The sequence below is a fragment of the Paroedura picta genome, chromosome 4 (assembly GCF_049243985.1).
Source record: "Paroedura picta isolate Pp20150507F chromosome 4, Ppicta_v3.0, whole genome shotgun sequence".
NCBI classification, from domain to species: Eukaryota; Metazoa; Chordata; class Lepidosauria; order Squamata; family Gekkonidae; genus Paroedura; species Paroedura picta.
In genome coordinates this window covers 56,934,447-56,949,868 of record NC_135372.1, presented here as the reverse complement: position 1 = coordinate 56,949,868, position 15,422 = coordinate 56,934,447, and the positions used below count along the sequence as shown (strand labels likewise).

Here is a 15,422-nt window from a genome sequence, read left to right as displayed (position 1 = left end):
GGCATGCCAGATTAGAAGTCTGCACTCCTAACCACTACAACATTCTGGCTCTTTTGCCATAGATGGCAAAAGTAAAAGTAGCTGGTCCCCTTCCCACCTCCTCCAGGCCCATCATTGGCCACTTAGGGAAGAGGCAGATGAACTTTAATGTTTGTCACAACTCCATTCTTTGATCCAAGCCCATATTTCACACTGTCCTGGGTGAATCACATGCCAGGCCACTTCAGGAATTATAAGTGAATGAAAAAGACTAAAGTAAATTCTGAAAACAATTTAGTTAGCTATTGCTGCACCTGTCTGCAGGAAAAGAATTTCACTATTAAACCCTGCCTATATTTAAAACTGCAGCCTCTTGATTCTCATGCTTTAGAGTCCCTGATCTTTGTGATACATTTACTTCGGCAGAGACATCATTGGATAAATTTGTGAATGTAAGCTAATCTGCAGTTGTTGTGTCAGCATGTCCACAACTAAATATAGGTTGCAAATTTCAAAAAACGAATCTGTTTTCCTTAGTTTACAAAACATCCCTTTCAAAGTTATTTTCAAAAGGCTAACACATTTATTTCAAACAATTGTCTGAAAGGATAACCATAAGCATTTGTTCAATTTGTCTAAAGCCCTGCTTTAATAAGAAAACCAGGTGCTTTTTTAACACTGTCCTGAAGCAGAGAAGGATTTCACAAATGCGTTTTTGTGTAGCAATGTCTCCGGCACTGCAATGATGCCTGTCATCTTTCACCTCCACAAAAATGATGCTGTTTGCTTGCGATTATAGACTCCTATTGATTTCCAATTTTCGCCAGACATGTTCAAGTCCCTTGGGCTCTAGGTGCTTGTAGATTCTTATCAGTCTTGCAGCCAAGAAACAATGTGGCAATATAATTGGCACAGTGTAGCAATAAGACTCTCCGATTCCACTTTCAATTTGGTCCTTTATTACAATAGCTTGACAGTAGATTTCGTTTTTAGTGTTAATGGCTTCATACATGATTCTCAGGGTCCCAGTTAAATGTTGCAAAGGAGGAGGCATTTAGTGTCTTTTGAATGAAGTTGCTTCTCCAGAAATGCATCTAATGTCCAAAGCAGATCGCACAATAAAAGACAATGTTACATGGCCCAATGGAAATGATGAAGCAGGGAGGATATTACTTGAAAGCCTTCAGTGACCTAGGATACACACACACCTAAAGAAACATCTCTGTTCTCTGAGCCCATGTAATAAACCTAGGTCCTCACAACCAGCCTAAGGGTGAAATCCTCCAGCCAACACCCGTCAATGAGAGACTGTGTGCCTTTTCTCTGCCATGGCAGCAGTTCTCTGGTATGAATAGGATGCTGGAGGCACTCCATTTGCAGAACCACCTTGCCTGAAGGCAAGAAAAACAGCTGTTTTTTTTTCAAACAGCCTTGTTAGGTTTATTGTAATTTGATTTGTATCCCTGGACTCTGGAATGTTTTAGATGGGTCTTCAATTGGTTGGTGTTTGATTAACGTTATAAATGGTTGATGCCTATTACTCACTGCTGATTATAGTCAGCTACCAAGTGTGAGTTAGAGTAAAAGGCAAAAAGCAGTAAAGTAAATAAATAGAATAGTTCCTGGGTTTTTATTTTCATACACATCCAGGCTGGATTGACAACAGAAAAAGTCCAGGCCCAAATGGATCTCACTGCCCTATGAGATGACACCATTAATGCAGCTTGGGATGACCATGGAAGCATGAGTGTAAGTGGAGAGAGCTGATAGGTCAGTGGGGAGAGACAATAAGTTGGATCCATCCAGTTTTTTTCTTGTAGTTTTCTCTACTCTCCTTGTAGCCCTAGTCTCCCATGGCTTTTGTCTATGCAGGTTCCATAAATCCTATTATACTCTTTTTGTTAATCAAAGGGGACCCCTTCTTCTTCATGAGTAGAAAAACTGGTTCAACCCAATACGTTTCTAACCACAATATAACATTGCAATGTCCAAGCTGTGAAAACATGGTTACAAATAAAACCACACAAAATGGGATATCTTTCTAAGGTGTAAAGCACCACAGCAGTGCTGAATTGAAGATGCTGGTCTAGAATTTTGGATACTGGTCTGACACAGATCTGCCTCAAACTTTGTGCCAATTCTGTTTGTTAAGGCTATGTTTGTCTTCTGTGTGGTACTCTTCTTTGTTTAATGCACATTCTGGGCCGTTCCGGCTCTTCCCCTGTCCCTAGCAAGAAAACCAGGAATTGCCATTGCAACCAGGAATGCCATGGGTGCTGGGACCCAAGGGACCCAGGCAGCCGCAGATCTCTCTCTGTCTCTTGCAGCAGGAGCCACAGGAGGTAATCAGGGCTCCTTCTTAGCAGGGAAGCAAGGGTCATTTGCAGTTTGTCTCTGTCTGTCTGTCTCTCTTCCTAGCAGCAGGAGCCATAGCAGGTAATCAAAGGTCATTTGCGGTTTGGCAGGGCTCTCTGTGTCTATGTGTCTCTCTATCTCAGGCAGGTGCAGGAGCAAAGTGGTTAGCATCCTGGGAAGGAAGGCGGGAGCTGTAGAGGCAGGGCCAATCAGGGTGACGCCACCAAAGCTGGCCGCACCTTGATTGGCCCTATTCCATCTTGGACAGCTAGGACACTCCCCCAGGGTAGTTTCACAAATATTAAGAGAAACAATGGATAAGGATTATAGTTCTGAAGCTGGAGAAGCATTTTATGGCCAATGCCAGCTCTTGCTATTATAAATGCTGACTTTCTTCTAGAGCTTAGCGGTGCAGAATTCTGTTAAATGCTTTCATCAGTCATCCACCATTCTTTATGAATGTGTGATGCAGGGGCTAGTGTATGGTCATTCCTACTGGCCAGAGCACCTCTGCTAGCTCCTCACTGGGTAACTCCTTCATGCCCATTGTAGTATTGTGAACAACAGAACATGTCAGCTTGCCTCAACTCAAGACAGGTTTTTATTTAGCTCTCTGGCCCGTTCACTCTCTGGATGGGCCTTCTTATACTCAAGCAGCCTAGAGGCTGCTTGTACATTTCTTGGTATAGTCAATAAGGTCAGGCTATCTTTAAGAGTCAGGAATATTGATGGTGCTATTTCCCCCCTTAGTGTTCCTAAGAGCATGTTCATACTGTATGTATGTGACAGTCATATTTGCAGGTTAATTACACTGATGTTTCCTGCAGCAAGTGTATAAACTCACACAGGAGAGTTGGGGCCATGCAGCTGAAAAGCAGACCACCTGCAGTTTGCTTGTATTTATCTGATATGTGTTCAGGAGCACACCTGCTCTTCACACTTTATGTTTCCTGCACAGAAGACAACCATGGCCTTTGTAAACAGAGTTGGTGCATAAAGTTTGAGGCAGCTCTGTGTCTGACCATTATTATGCCATGTGGCAAAGCGCATTTTCTATCTAACATTTCAGCAGTATAAGGGGAATCATTTAACTTTTTCAATACCTGTTGCTAGGGGAAATCATCAGGTGTTCATGTGTTTTTGTGCTCTATGAAAGGGTAAACAGGTGTTTCCTTAGCACATTTTCCGAACCATTAATGATTTTATATGCCTCTAGCATATATTCCACTCAGCCATCACTTTTCCAAGCTGAAGAGCTCTAATCTCTTCTATGGAAAACTTGGTATTCACAGCAGCTGTTCCAGCACAAAACAAAACCCTTGTCTCTTCTCATTTTGGTCTATAATACCTCTACCCAACCCCTAAATTTTCAACTGACAAAACAGGCCATGAAACTCAGCTGAAGAGTAATTCACGATAAAGATCAAAGCAATTATGTAACGTTCTGGAGAAATCAAAGCCAATATGTTCCTATTTACAGCTAGAGAGTGCACAGCATTTACTGTTGATTTAGAGACTTTGTAAGAAGATGAGGCGTCATAATTATATAATGCCTATTTTACATAACAGAAGCAAAGCTGGTGCTTTTTGTATCCCTGCTGAACAATACTATTTGGTATGGTGATCAAGAGGCCCTAACAATAGGAACATGATTTGGCATCAACAAATACTGCATTTGTTTAAGGACAGATTACTTGTCAATTCTTCCCCTCCTCCCATCATTGCTATGTCTCCTGTTTTACTTTATCTACACCTTAGGTGCACTGCTTCTTTTTGCTGAGAAAAAAGGATTTGAATATGAGTACAAAAGTGGTAGGCGGCAGAAATGCTGTCTGAAGCTGTCTGTTCATGAGGCTGGGAGTTCAATCCCAGCAGCCGGCTCAAGGTTGACTCAGCCTTCCATCCTCCCGTGGTCGGTAAAATGAGTACCCAGCTTGCTGGGGGATAAAATGGTAATGACTGGGGAAGGCACTGGCAAACCACCCCGTATTGAGTCTGCCATGAAAACGCTGGAGGGCGTCACCCCAAGGGTCAGACATGACTCGGTGCTTGCACAGGAGACACCTTTACTTTTACAATATAAATAGATAAATTTAAATAGGTTAAGTGAAGAGGTGCAAAAATGTTGCTACTTGTGTGGAAATTCTTTTAATACCCTTTAAAGGTTTCCTGATGTTTCTCCTGAGGAAGAATCCTCAATTAAAATGGGTACAACTGAAAGAGTTTTAAATGTAAAAGGTCTGAAGAAATGGCAGTATATCCTAGAACGGAAAGGATTTTTCTTCTGTTCTATTCCATTATTCCTCCATGTTAAAATCCTCAGACACCCTTCTCTTTGGGCACAGTCTTCCTCTGTGTTGGTTGAGTCTTCTGGAACCCTCACTTTTCTGGAAAATTGTTTCTAGAGCTTTTCAGTCTGTTGAAAATAGTCTACTTTGTGTGATATCTCCTAAAATATGAGAGACTTATTTTACAACATTTGTTGCTGCAGAGGCCAATCAGAAGTCTTCTCCCTTCTCTGATCTTGAAAACATATCTCCTTGGCATCCCGTCTCAGTCATAGAAATTAAAAAGCTTATTGTGAAGTTGAGGTTTGGGAAAGCTCCAGGGAGTGATTTGGTGCCACCAGAATTAATCACACAGGATATAGAATGGTGATCCCCCAGTCCTTGCTACTCTCTTTACTTACATAGATCAGACAGGGAAGATTCCTAAAAATTGAGGCTTGGCTGCTATTGTACCTATATATTAAAAAGGAGTGAAATCAGATCTTTCCAGTTTATGTCCAATTAGCCTGCTGAGTGTGGTGGACAAATTCTATGCCGGGCATTTGTGCCGGAAGTTTTGGGAAGGGCTTGACAGGGAGAACATCATCACAGAAGAGCAAGCAGGTTTCAGTGTCGAACGTAGCACAATTGATCAATCCTTGTTATTGAGCCGTCTGGCAGAGAAGTACACTGCCAAACCACGCAGAGCAATTTATGTAGCCTTTGTAGATTACAAAATGGCCTTTGATAGCATTTCACGAAATAAACTCTGGCAGAAACTAGAAGCAACTACTATAGACCATAGGCTACTTTTACTAATGCTATATTATAGTAATTTTATAACCATGAGCTATATCCCACAAGGCCATTTGTCTCAAATAATACCAGCTAAAAGAAGAGTTAAACAAGGATGCATCTTTGCTCCTTTATTATTTAACTTTGACATCAACTCTATGGTGCAGTACCTTACGAACCCTGATTTCCATCCACCAAAAATAGCAGGAAGAACGATTTCTATGTTATTGTTTGCTGATGACACAGCTATACTTTCATACACCAAAGTAGGGCTCAGAAGAGCTCTTTGAGCACTAATGGAATATTATAACAAGAAAAGTATTTAACAATTAATTTCACTAAGACCAAAATCCTTGTCTTCTCCAAAAGGTACATAAAGCATAGATGGCAGATAAGCAATTATGAAATTGAACAAGTGAAAGCATTCTGATATTTAGGAGTAGTATTTCAAGCAGCCAGTTTGTGGATAACACATTTAACACAACTAACTGACCAGATTCAAATAACATCTGCAGCAACCTTAAGATTTCTTTTCACAAAAGAGGGCTCACATATTCCTTATGCTTTGAAAGTATTCCAAGGAACTGTGATATCACAGCTTATATATGGCACATAGGTTTGCATGCACAATGATTATAAAAAATAGGAAGCAATTCAATCTAAATTCCTCAGATCCCTGTTTGGAGTGCCTCGCTGTATATCTCATGCCTTTCTTAGACTGGAAGCAGGACTAGTACACTAGAATCATGTGCCTGGCTTCAGGTTTTATATGTTTGGCTTAAGAAAAGTTTTCTTCCCTCTGGCTTAACTCTCCTAATTTTCTCAGATACTTACCAATCCAGTTGGATGATAAAGACTGAGGATAAACTCCATCAACTTGGCTTCTCTAATACTGCCTTGATATATTTGGGATATCAACAAGCCAGGATAATTGTTAGGGAAAGATTACGGACATTGCTCTTCAAAATGATAGAACACAAATACATTATAATCCTGTAGCAGGGAACAATGATTAAAAATTTTCCCATTAAAGTATTTATATACATTAGAGAACCCTAAACATCATAGAGAATTTACTCAAGCCCGGAGCAATGCCCTACCATCTGCTCTGACAGAAGGGATGTATGCACGTATTTCTTGTGCTTTTGTTTATGTCCATGTCAGTCAGGAATGGAATGGAAGAGTCCATTCATCATGTGCTCCTATATTGCCAATTTTACCAGGATATTCACATCCAATATATTGTGCCAATTTTGTCTACATTCCCAGGCAGAACAGACCCCTTTTAGCCAAATTGGTACCCAGGCAAATAGCATTCTAAGGTTTTTCTCTGTTACCTGCTTATACAAACCCTTCCCCCACAATAAATGAGCAAAAGCAAGAATGGAGAACATGTGAATTAAAAGGAGGCAAAATTTTAGCAGCAAAACTGGTGCTGCTGGGATATCTCGTAATGGATAAAATGAGAACAGATCCTGACTGGCAGGGGAAGAGGCCAACATACCCCAAGAAGAGACAAAGAGCACGAGCAAAAATATCTGAACCACCACATAAGGCAGATTCAGTGAATGGTGAGATTTTTAAAAATGTAATAAATAAACAGGGAATGGATCCTCCTCTGTTGTTTAACCTCAGACCTGCACTCATCCTCAGGCTCATACTCAAGTGCCAGCCTAACATTATTCAGAGCAGATACAACAGCAACTGCTGAAATTTACAGCAGCGAGCCAAAGTAATATAATCTGTACATAAGGAGGGCGAAGATAAGGAGCAATTGCTAGGGAAAATGAACTAAAGGGCAGGTGGACAAAGAGGTAGGAAATATGCAGTGGGGAAAGAGGGAGGAATAAGACTTTTGCAATACCTCTCAAATTTGAAAGCAGATTGGAAGAGGCTGAGGCACTAGGTTAGGATTAGCCAGGAGTCTCTGACACAATTCAATATGCCATAGCAAATGATCCCTTGAGGATCAAGCTGTCTTTTTTTCCAGAACACCCGCATGTATAGTCCTGTGCCCTGTTTGTTGAACTTTTTACCTGACTTTTCTTAAACAGTAGTTTAATAGACAGGAGGCCAGGCAGCAAATTAAAATTTAATTTAGAAAAATTAAGCACTGGGTAGTCCATCAAAGTGCAGTTGTGTGTGTGTGAATGACTGAGAGATGATGAGAGGATCAACCTTGAAACCTGTTTATTGCCACATGTTGATCAGAAATTGAGCCAAGCTTGATTATGCACTCGCCTTTTTCTTTGCATTATCCAAGTAGTTGATCTGCTTACCCTTTTAAATCAGTTCCTGTCCTGTTTATGCATGTGCTCTGTTAGTGCAATTTCCTTTTGTGCTTCCCAAAGAAAATATTTCTGCACAAAATCAGTTAAAAAGCAGACAAACCTCAGAAACCAGAAAAAGGTTTTGAGTGGGAGGGCTCTTCCTCCTGTCCATGCAACACTCATTGGTCGGGAGTGCGGAGCAAGGGGTTGGTGGACCTCCCATTGGTGGATGAAGGACAGAGTGAAGACAAAAACAGAGGAACATTTTTGTATTTGAAAAAATGCACCCAGATACTGAATAAAAGGGGTAAAAAGCATTGCAAAGCAATTTTCCTATAGTGCTGGGAAAAGGTGAGGGAAATGGGTAGTCACCACTGGAGGGGCTAAGTACAGTACAGAATTTTAAAAACCACAGGGGAATGTGGGGTCACATGCAGAAACCAAATAAAAACCAGGGCAGACTTCTGAGTTACAGCAGAGGAAACCACTTATTCATAATCCATCCCAGTCTCTGTCTACATACACCCAAGTCTCTGATAAGCACTGGACATATATGGTAGTCACAACCTCCATATGAATAGCAGTGTCTGCACACATCATGCATTAAGTCCCTATGCACAAGATTCAATCAATGTGGGATTTCAAAGCACAATCACCAGTCATCAGTCTTGTTCCTCCCTTTTCATCCATCCATTGCAACACTTTGGCCATCTGCAGAGGTTGTGAGTCATCCTGAACATGAACAATATTTGAAAGGATTCTAATATACACAATGAGAATACAGTTACCATCCTTGCTATGTCAACAATTTATGTAGCTATGACCTTTCAAGAGACAGCTAATATTCAGTATTTAGCAATCTGAAAAATTCAGAAGATTAAAGAAATTGGTGACCTAGCTGGGGAGTGGAAATCAGAGGCAGAGCACAAACCTTGCATGAAGACGTCCCCATGTTGTTATTCCAGTTAAATGAGTTTTGAGAAGACTTTCCTCAGCCTAAACCCTCCAGAGGCAGTAAAACTCAACATAGGATAGATCAGGCATCCCAAATTGGTCCATTGGTGCCGTTGTATCCACCAACACCTTTCCTGATGCCCACTAAGGCCAATTCTTCATGGGTGGAAAAGGCTGGGAGGGTTCTCAAATGGAAAAGGGGCTAATCCATGCTTCCACATAACATTACTGACAGGCTGGCCCCATCCCAGGCTTGGTGTGCAGTAGGCCACTGTTGCCACACTTTAGAGAACACAGATATTTTCCAAATTTCCTTAAGCGCTCCATGGACCAATGGGGCCTAGCACAGTGGAGACCCATGTGGATGGAAAAAGCCAGGCCTTCTAGGCCCAGGTCCTCCCCATACTACAGAGGCCCGGAGGGGACAAAAAGTGCCCCACTCAACTCCGCGGCACTTCATGGCATTGCAGGGCCAAATGGAGCATATTTCTTGTGCAGGATGGTGGGATTGCGTTATCACATTTTTAGAATGTGAATGGGTCCAGATGGGGCTTTTGATCACAAAGTTTCTGACTGACCACTGAAGATGTATTTGGCTGTGTATATCTTTAAAACATTGTTTTTGCAGCAATCACCATCGTATCACAAGGATCTTTACTGTATGTTGTGTTCGTGCAAGAAAATATTTTAAAACCATATGTTCATTTAAAAGGATATTCTTGGAAACACAGCTTCTGCCTGAAATTTGTTAAGTGTTACTGCTGGAGCTATGTAATACTTCACTTCCTGTGTCAGCCATTTGTCGTTGTGCCCGCCATGCTGTGTCAGAATGCCAAAAGTACCCACAGACTCAAAAAGGTTGGGACCAGGTGTTCTTTGGTATAAGGTATCTTCTTGTGTAGCAGATAACTACCTAGGTGTAGCCCAACATGATATGCTCAAAGGCAACCCAAACCCTCTTTGTTTAAAAACTGGATGTCTAAAGTAACCATTTTTGTGTACTGCCCATACTAAGCAAGGCTTTTGTACAAAAAGGTATGCCTAGACTGTGTAATTCAAGAACTATTGTATGGTGATAACGTACTGATTAGATACAGCCTTTAATTTAATTATACTTTAATTAAGGAACAGTCTCTAAATTAGACATGCCTACACTGAGGGCTTTATTGAATGGACTGGACCCCTGTCATTTTGGTGTACTGAAATCTAAGAACGTGAAAGCAGATTGGAAACACCTGGGATTCCCAAGAACATAGACTCTTGGGTAAGTATAATAATTTTACCATTCTGAGTTCCCAGAGAATTCTTACTAGTCAGTCAATATACTTAATTCTCAATGTAGACCAATCTGTGGATGCTTAAACCCAGAGACTGAAGTAATGAACAGAGAAGTCAGATCTTTCTACAAGATTGAAAAAATGTCCTAGGTTTGCAGTAAAAACTGAAATCTTAAAAAAGGGGGGCAGGTTAACCTCTCCAAAATAATAGAAGCAGTTCCCATAGTTTAAAGAAATAAATGCTAGGCAATAACACTATTCAAGCCTTGGTTTCTTTCAATAAGAGGCAGGAGGAAGGTGGTTTACATGATTTTTTTGGCCTTTGAGGGACAACTCATCCTAACTTACCTCACAGGATTGATGTGAGGATAAAATGAAGGAGAATGATGGAAGCTAGTTTGGGTCTCCATTGTAGAGAAAGGGAAGGCATAAATGAAACAATAAATATATCTAAAGATGGGAAAGAGATAAAAGGAAGGTTGGTTGATGGGTGCAAAGGGCAGAAGGAAGCAAGAAAAGGTGAAGATATGGGGGTTGCCAAAAGGAGGGAAAGAGGAAGTAGTATGGATAAGGGAATACAGGGGGAAATATGGGCCCCCCCAGCAAGTCTTTTCAGGTTTCCAATGGTTCAACTAGGCAATAGTTTTCCTAGGATAAGTTGTCAGGAGAAGGGAAGTAAGGAAAGCTGAGGATATGAAAACAGAAAAAGGTAGACAGGTAGTCTGATGGCTGGGAGCATCTAGAGATCTAAGGTGTTTGCATTTTAAAATTTCTAGAGATCTAAGGTGTTTGCATTTTAAAATTTTGTATACAGCACAGATCATTATGTGTGTTCCTCTTCCTTACCCCCCCTCCAGAAAAAAGGGAGAGAGGACAGAGAGGAAATTGCAAAAAAGCAATATTGCTGTAGAGGTTACATCAAGACTTTTTTTGTGTGTTGTGTAAAGAGATGCAGGTGTTCATCAGTAAAACACCACAGGAAAAAAATCATTCAGTCATTTGAGCTGATGCTTTACAGATGTGGCTAGAAGCTAACTCAGAAATTCAGGGACAAAATGAAACATTAGAGATAAATATTAGATATACTGCAGCTTGTTGGGAAAAATAATGAAATTGCTGTGCAAAGTTCTCAAATAGGAAGCAGGAAATAAACAAAACCAGTTTTATTCCCTCAAGCTACATTTTTCTGTTTTGAACCATGAGAGCTTACCAACAGGAACTGAGGGCATAATAAAACAATGGCAAAGACAAAGATCCCCAAACCTTTTGAGGTTATGGGCATCTTTGGAGAGGGTGGTGAGTGCCATTCCAAAATGGCTGCACAGGAGGCATAACCAAACCTAAAATGGTTGCTGCAGGAGCCAAACCCAAACAAGTTGCAAAAGAATTGCAGATAGGAAATACAAAAAATGAAGGAAAGCCGAAGAGGAGGGGGAGGAAGGGAGAAAGGGAAAGGGAAAGCCCTGCCTCTCAAACCCAGCTCTCTTTGCCCTTGCCTTCAGAAGAGAGGGTGGCGATGGCTAAAACTGGGCATCTCACCTTCAGAATGCTTTTTCTGTAGTGGCATATCTCCTTTTTTTACTAAGGCTTTGAATGAGCACTTTTATCTTATTGGCTTTGTAATAGTTTGCTGTTTCATGCTTGTTTTTTTCCCCTGTAGTTTTAAAACTGTGAACTGTGAACTCCAGCAGGAGTCTGGAGAAGTGGCATGGAAAGAGTCTAAACAAGCAAAAAACTAATAGAATGGGAGCCCAAAGGGTAAGCGGAACCACACACTGACTATGCAAAGCCCAGATGCAATAGTATTGCAGTCAAGCTGCATCCAAACACTGATCTTCTCCATAACTGAGGATGGGAAAGATTGAGAACCAATGTGGTTTAATGGGCAGAGTGCAGGACTAGATCCATGGGTGACCCAGTTTCAAATTCCCACTTTTGCCATGGAAACTTGCCGGGTGACCTTGTGCCTGTGAAACCTCTCAGCCTTGCCTACCTGATAGGGCTGTGGTGGGAAAATGTAGATGTGGAGAATGATGTTCTAAAAGCTACTTTGAGTCTGATCTGGGGAGAAAAGTGGGATGTAAATAAATAAATGCATTACAAATCCATGAGAGTGTTGAATTTTCATGCACTCAAGCCAGCTATGAAAACCGTGGGTGCTGAAATACCAGTCAGGCATATAACTCATGGTGATAGAATGTAGATAAAATTGAAAGGGTACAGAGGAGAGTGATGAGGATGATCTGGGGCCAAGGGACCAAACCCTATGAAGATAGGTTGAGGGACTTGGGAATGTTCAGCCTGGAGAAAAGGAGGTTGAGAAGGGACATGATAGCCCTCTTTAAGTATTTGAAAGGTTGTCACTTGGAGGAGGGCAGGATGCTGTTTCTGCTGGCTGCAGAGGACACGCAGTAATGGGTTTAAACTACAAGTACAACGATATAGGCTAGATATCAGGAAAAAGTTTTCACAGAGAGTAGTTCAGCAGTGGAATAGGCTGCCTAAAGAGGTGGTGAGCTCCCCCTCACTGGCAGTCTTCAAGCAAAGGTTGGATACACACTTTTCTTGGATGCTTTAGGATGCTTTGGGCTGATCCTGTGTTGAGCAGGGGGTTGTACTAGATGGGCTGTATGGCCCCTTCCAACTCTATGGTTCTATGATTCTATGATATTCTCCCACTTGACCAGAAAAACCCCAACCAGTCTTGAACCCAAGCTGAAGGGAAAATTATGGGGGAGAAGTGCAGATTAAAAGGGAAGGCAAGGGAAGGGCAAAACATCCCAGTTGCTTCCTTCAGCTTCTCCGGTCCATTGATGTTGCTTTTCTTTCTGGAGACAAACGTGGGATTGAGAGAACTCTCCGCTATTGCAGCCCAATGTCTTTCTAAGGCGAATACTTCACTGAGAGCTTTACTGTTTCATCAGACACAAGAGCTACTACCTGCAATACTGATGACAGTCAGCTTTCAGTACTTTGGTGTTTTCATTTGTATCTTGTGCAGAGGCATGCAATGTTTCCTATTTAATCTGTTTTTCAAAAATCTCATTTGCTTTCGTTCCATTTATTATTGAAGCTTTATGCCATTCATTTAGAGCTACCCTTTTCCTACTCTTTTCTTTCCCCGGTCCCTCAAACGTGTACAATGTTCCTCACTCCTCAGTGTGCTTAGACACACTAAATTGGGAGAAGGGAGCTGTGGGAATGCCTACCACTCATTATCGAGCTAGCCTTCTACATTTGTCCAGTAGCAGTTGCAAAAGTGGAAGAAAGGACGAAGCAGACGGGGAGAGAAGGAGGCGAGGCGAGGCAAGGAGAGAGAGAGAGAGAGAGAGAGAGAGAGAGAGAGAGAGAAGACAAAAAATGAATGGCATTAGATCATCTGTTGCTTTTTCCATTCATGTTTGTTACCTGAATGAATGAATCAAAATTGGGGAAGGGGGGGGGTGCTCCATTTTTAAAATTTACTTGCCATCGGATGCTCACATTTGCCTAATTGCACAACAAGGTCAGAGGCGATCTCGTCATCAGTTTGCGGCTTTTAAAGCTAAAGCTCTACCTTGACTCAGTCGTATCGTTCATCATTAGCGACTGAAAGATATGGATGAAAGGGTTTGGCACCCTGCCCTAATTAAACGTCAGCAGGGAAATAATGAGCAACATATTGAGCGGATGGAGCGTGGCTAACATGGCCTCTTGGCAACTTTGCACTTTGAAACGACATATTTCATTTGGTCAATCACTTTCTAAAGACATAATCCATCAGTTAATTTGTTAAAGCTGAAGCCCGGGGTGCTTTCTCATGTTACCTTAATCTCTGTTTGTATGTGTTGGCATGCTGGAATTGTAACAGGAGAGGACTTTCATCATGCACTGTTTTCCTACGTGGCACATGCTGGGAAGGACGCCCAAATCCAGGCAGCTTCTGGTGAGTCAATGTCAGCAGACAATCAGCATTAATCTAAATGAGTCCTAAGTGGTCTTAATATGTGGAACATTGACACTTACCATGGTACACATTCAGTCTTGGCAAGGAAGAGAAGAAAGCATCCCCAGTTCCAAACAGCAGCATATTTTCCGAAGGCTTGACTCTCTTTGCAGTCATAAACACTGTGCATGAAGAGCACCTGCACACAACACTTATAGCAAAGTTGGTTACTGAAAAGACAGACACAAAGCAGGAGTGACTAAGCTTAATGCCTAATAGGGAATATCCAAATGCAATGAAAAATTCATAGCATCCAGTATTACTTGAGAATCCATAAATGGTCACTGTGGTGGCTTCACAATGTGTTGACAAAGAAAGATAGCTGTACTTTTAAACTGAGGGATTTTTTTTTAATTGCCAATTCCAACTCAAGAAACATTATGTTTTGGGGGACAGCCTGAAAGATGCTTATTTCTCATTCTTCTTAATGAGAAGTCTGTTTACTCAAATAAGCCATCTTGATAGCTTAGGTTCAGAAAGGCAGCAAAGGTACATATATGCCAACTATGTGAACTGCAGAAATTCTGAACTCCTCTCTCAAGCTCAGATATAAAAACCTGAGGAGACAGGAAAGTACATTATTGTTCCTATATTCAAAGTGAGCATGGGAAATATTAAGGCAGGTTTTTTTTTTCCAAATTGTTGACCTCCAGGGAACCCTTTCTCTTTCTGATTTATTTGCTGTCAAGTCTTGCATACTGCAGAGGGCAGAGAGGGAGAGAAAGAGTGAATAAGAACCCATGTTGCATAGTGGTTAGAATGTCAGGCAAGAATCAGGGATGATACTCAGTAAGAGACTTTGGGCTAATCTCTTCCTGTCTCAACCTCCATAGGGCTTTTTCAAGGATAAAAGAGGGAAGAGAATAGGGTTGCTGGCTGGCAATGACACCCAGTGGGACAGGGACATGAGGCGGAGGTGGTATTCAGCAGTGCCATGGGGGTCACAGGGTTAGCCATGAACACAAGTTTACCAAGTTCCCACTGGGTTGTGGAATCCCTTCCCATCCAATGGGCACCTCTTGCCACCAATCAGCTGAGAAGCAGGAAGGTAATGGGGTGGTGGTGGTGAAAAGAGTGATCATTTCAGTGTCCTGATGTGTTAACATCACTTCTGGCATCACCAGAAGTGATGTCAGCATGTTGCCAGCAATGTAATTATATCACTGGTGAGATGAGATCCCCTCATCGGTGAGCCTCCACCAGCAGGATAAATATAATATACAAAATAGGCATATATTCTGAGGAGCATGGTCAATTTTACTGAGTACCATGACCACCGTAGGGCCTACCTAGCAGTCCCCTGTGGCTGTGTGTTATAATGGACTAGCAAAAATGCAGGGGGAATGGCGTTTCTGAGAAGCCTGCCCTCCATTACAGATCCTGTTCACGTATCCCTGATAAGCATCCAAGAAGGCCTTGGAAACAGTTACTGTTTTAGGCCATGGGATGGATGCTTTAGCAAGTTTTAAGCAAATATAACCAGTTGGGAATCAGAATTAAACTTCAATTTACTGGGTATTTGCTGTTACTGTATAATAAG

General features: G+C 41.6%; 1 long non-coding RNA gene across 2 annotated transcripts in view; it reads right to left on the bottom strand.

The window, feature by feature from the left end:
* The window catches only part of LOC143836793 (uncharacterized), a 108,912-nt gene that overhangs the window by 58,091 nt on the left and 35,399 nt on the right, over positions 1–15,422 (bottom strand). For both annotated transcript variants that reach the window (XR_013230740.1, XR_013230739.1), the window contains exons 2-3: positions 13,903–14,052; positions 13,704–13,819 (exon numbers count right to left, since the gene is read on the bottom strand). This is a non-coding gene — a long non-coding RNA (uncharacterized LOC143836793). The remainder of the gene's footprint in view (positions 1–13,703; positions 13,820–13,902; positions 14,053–15,422) is intronic.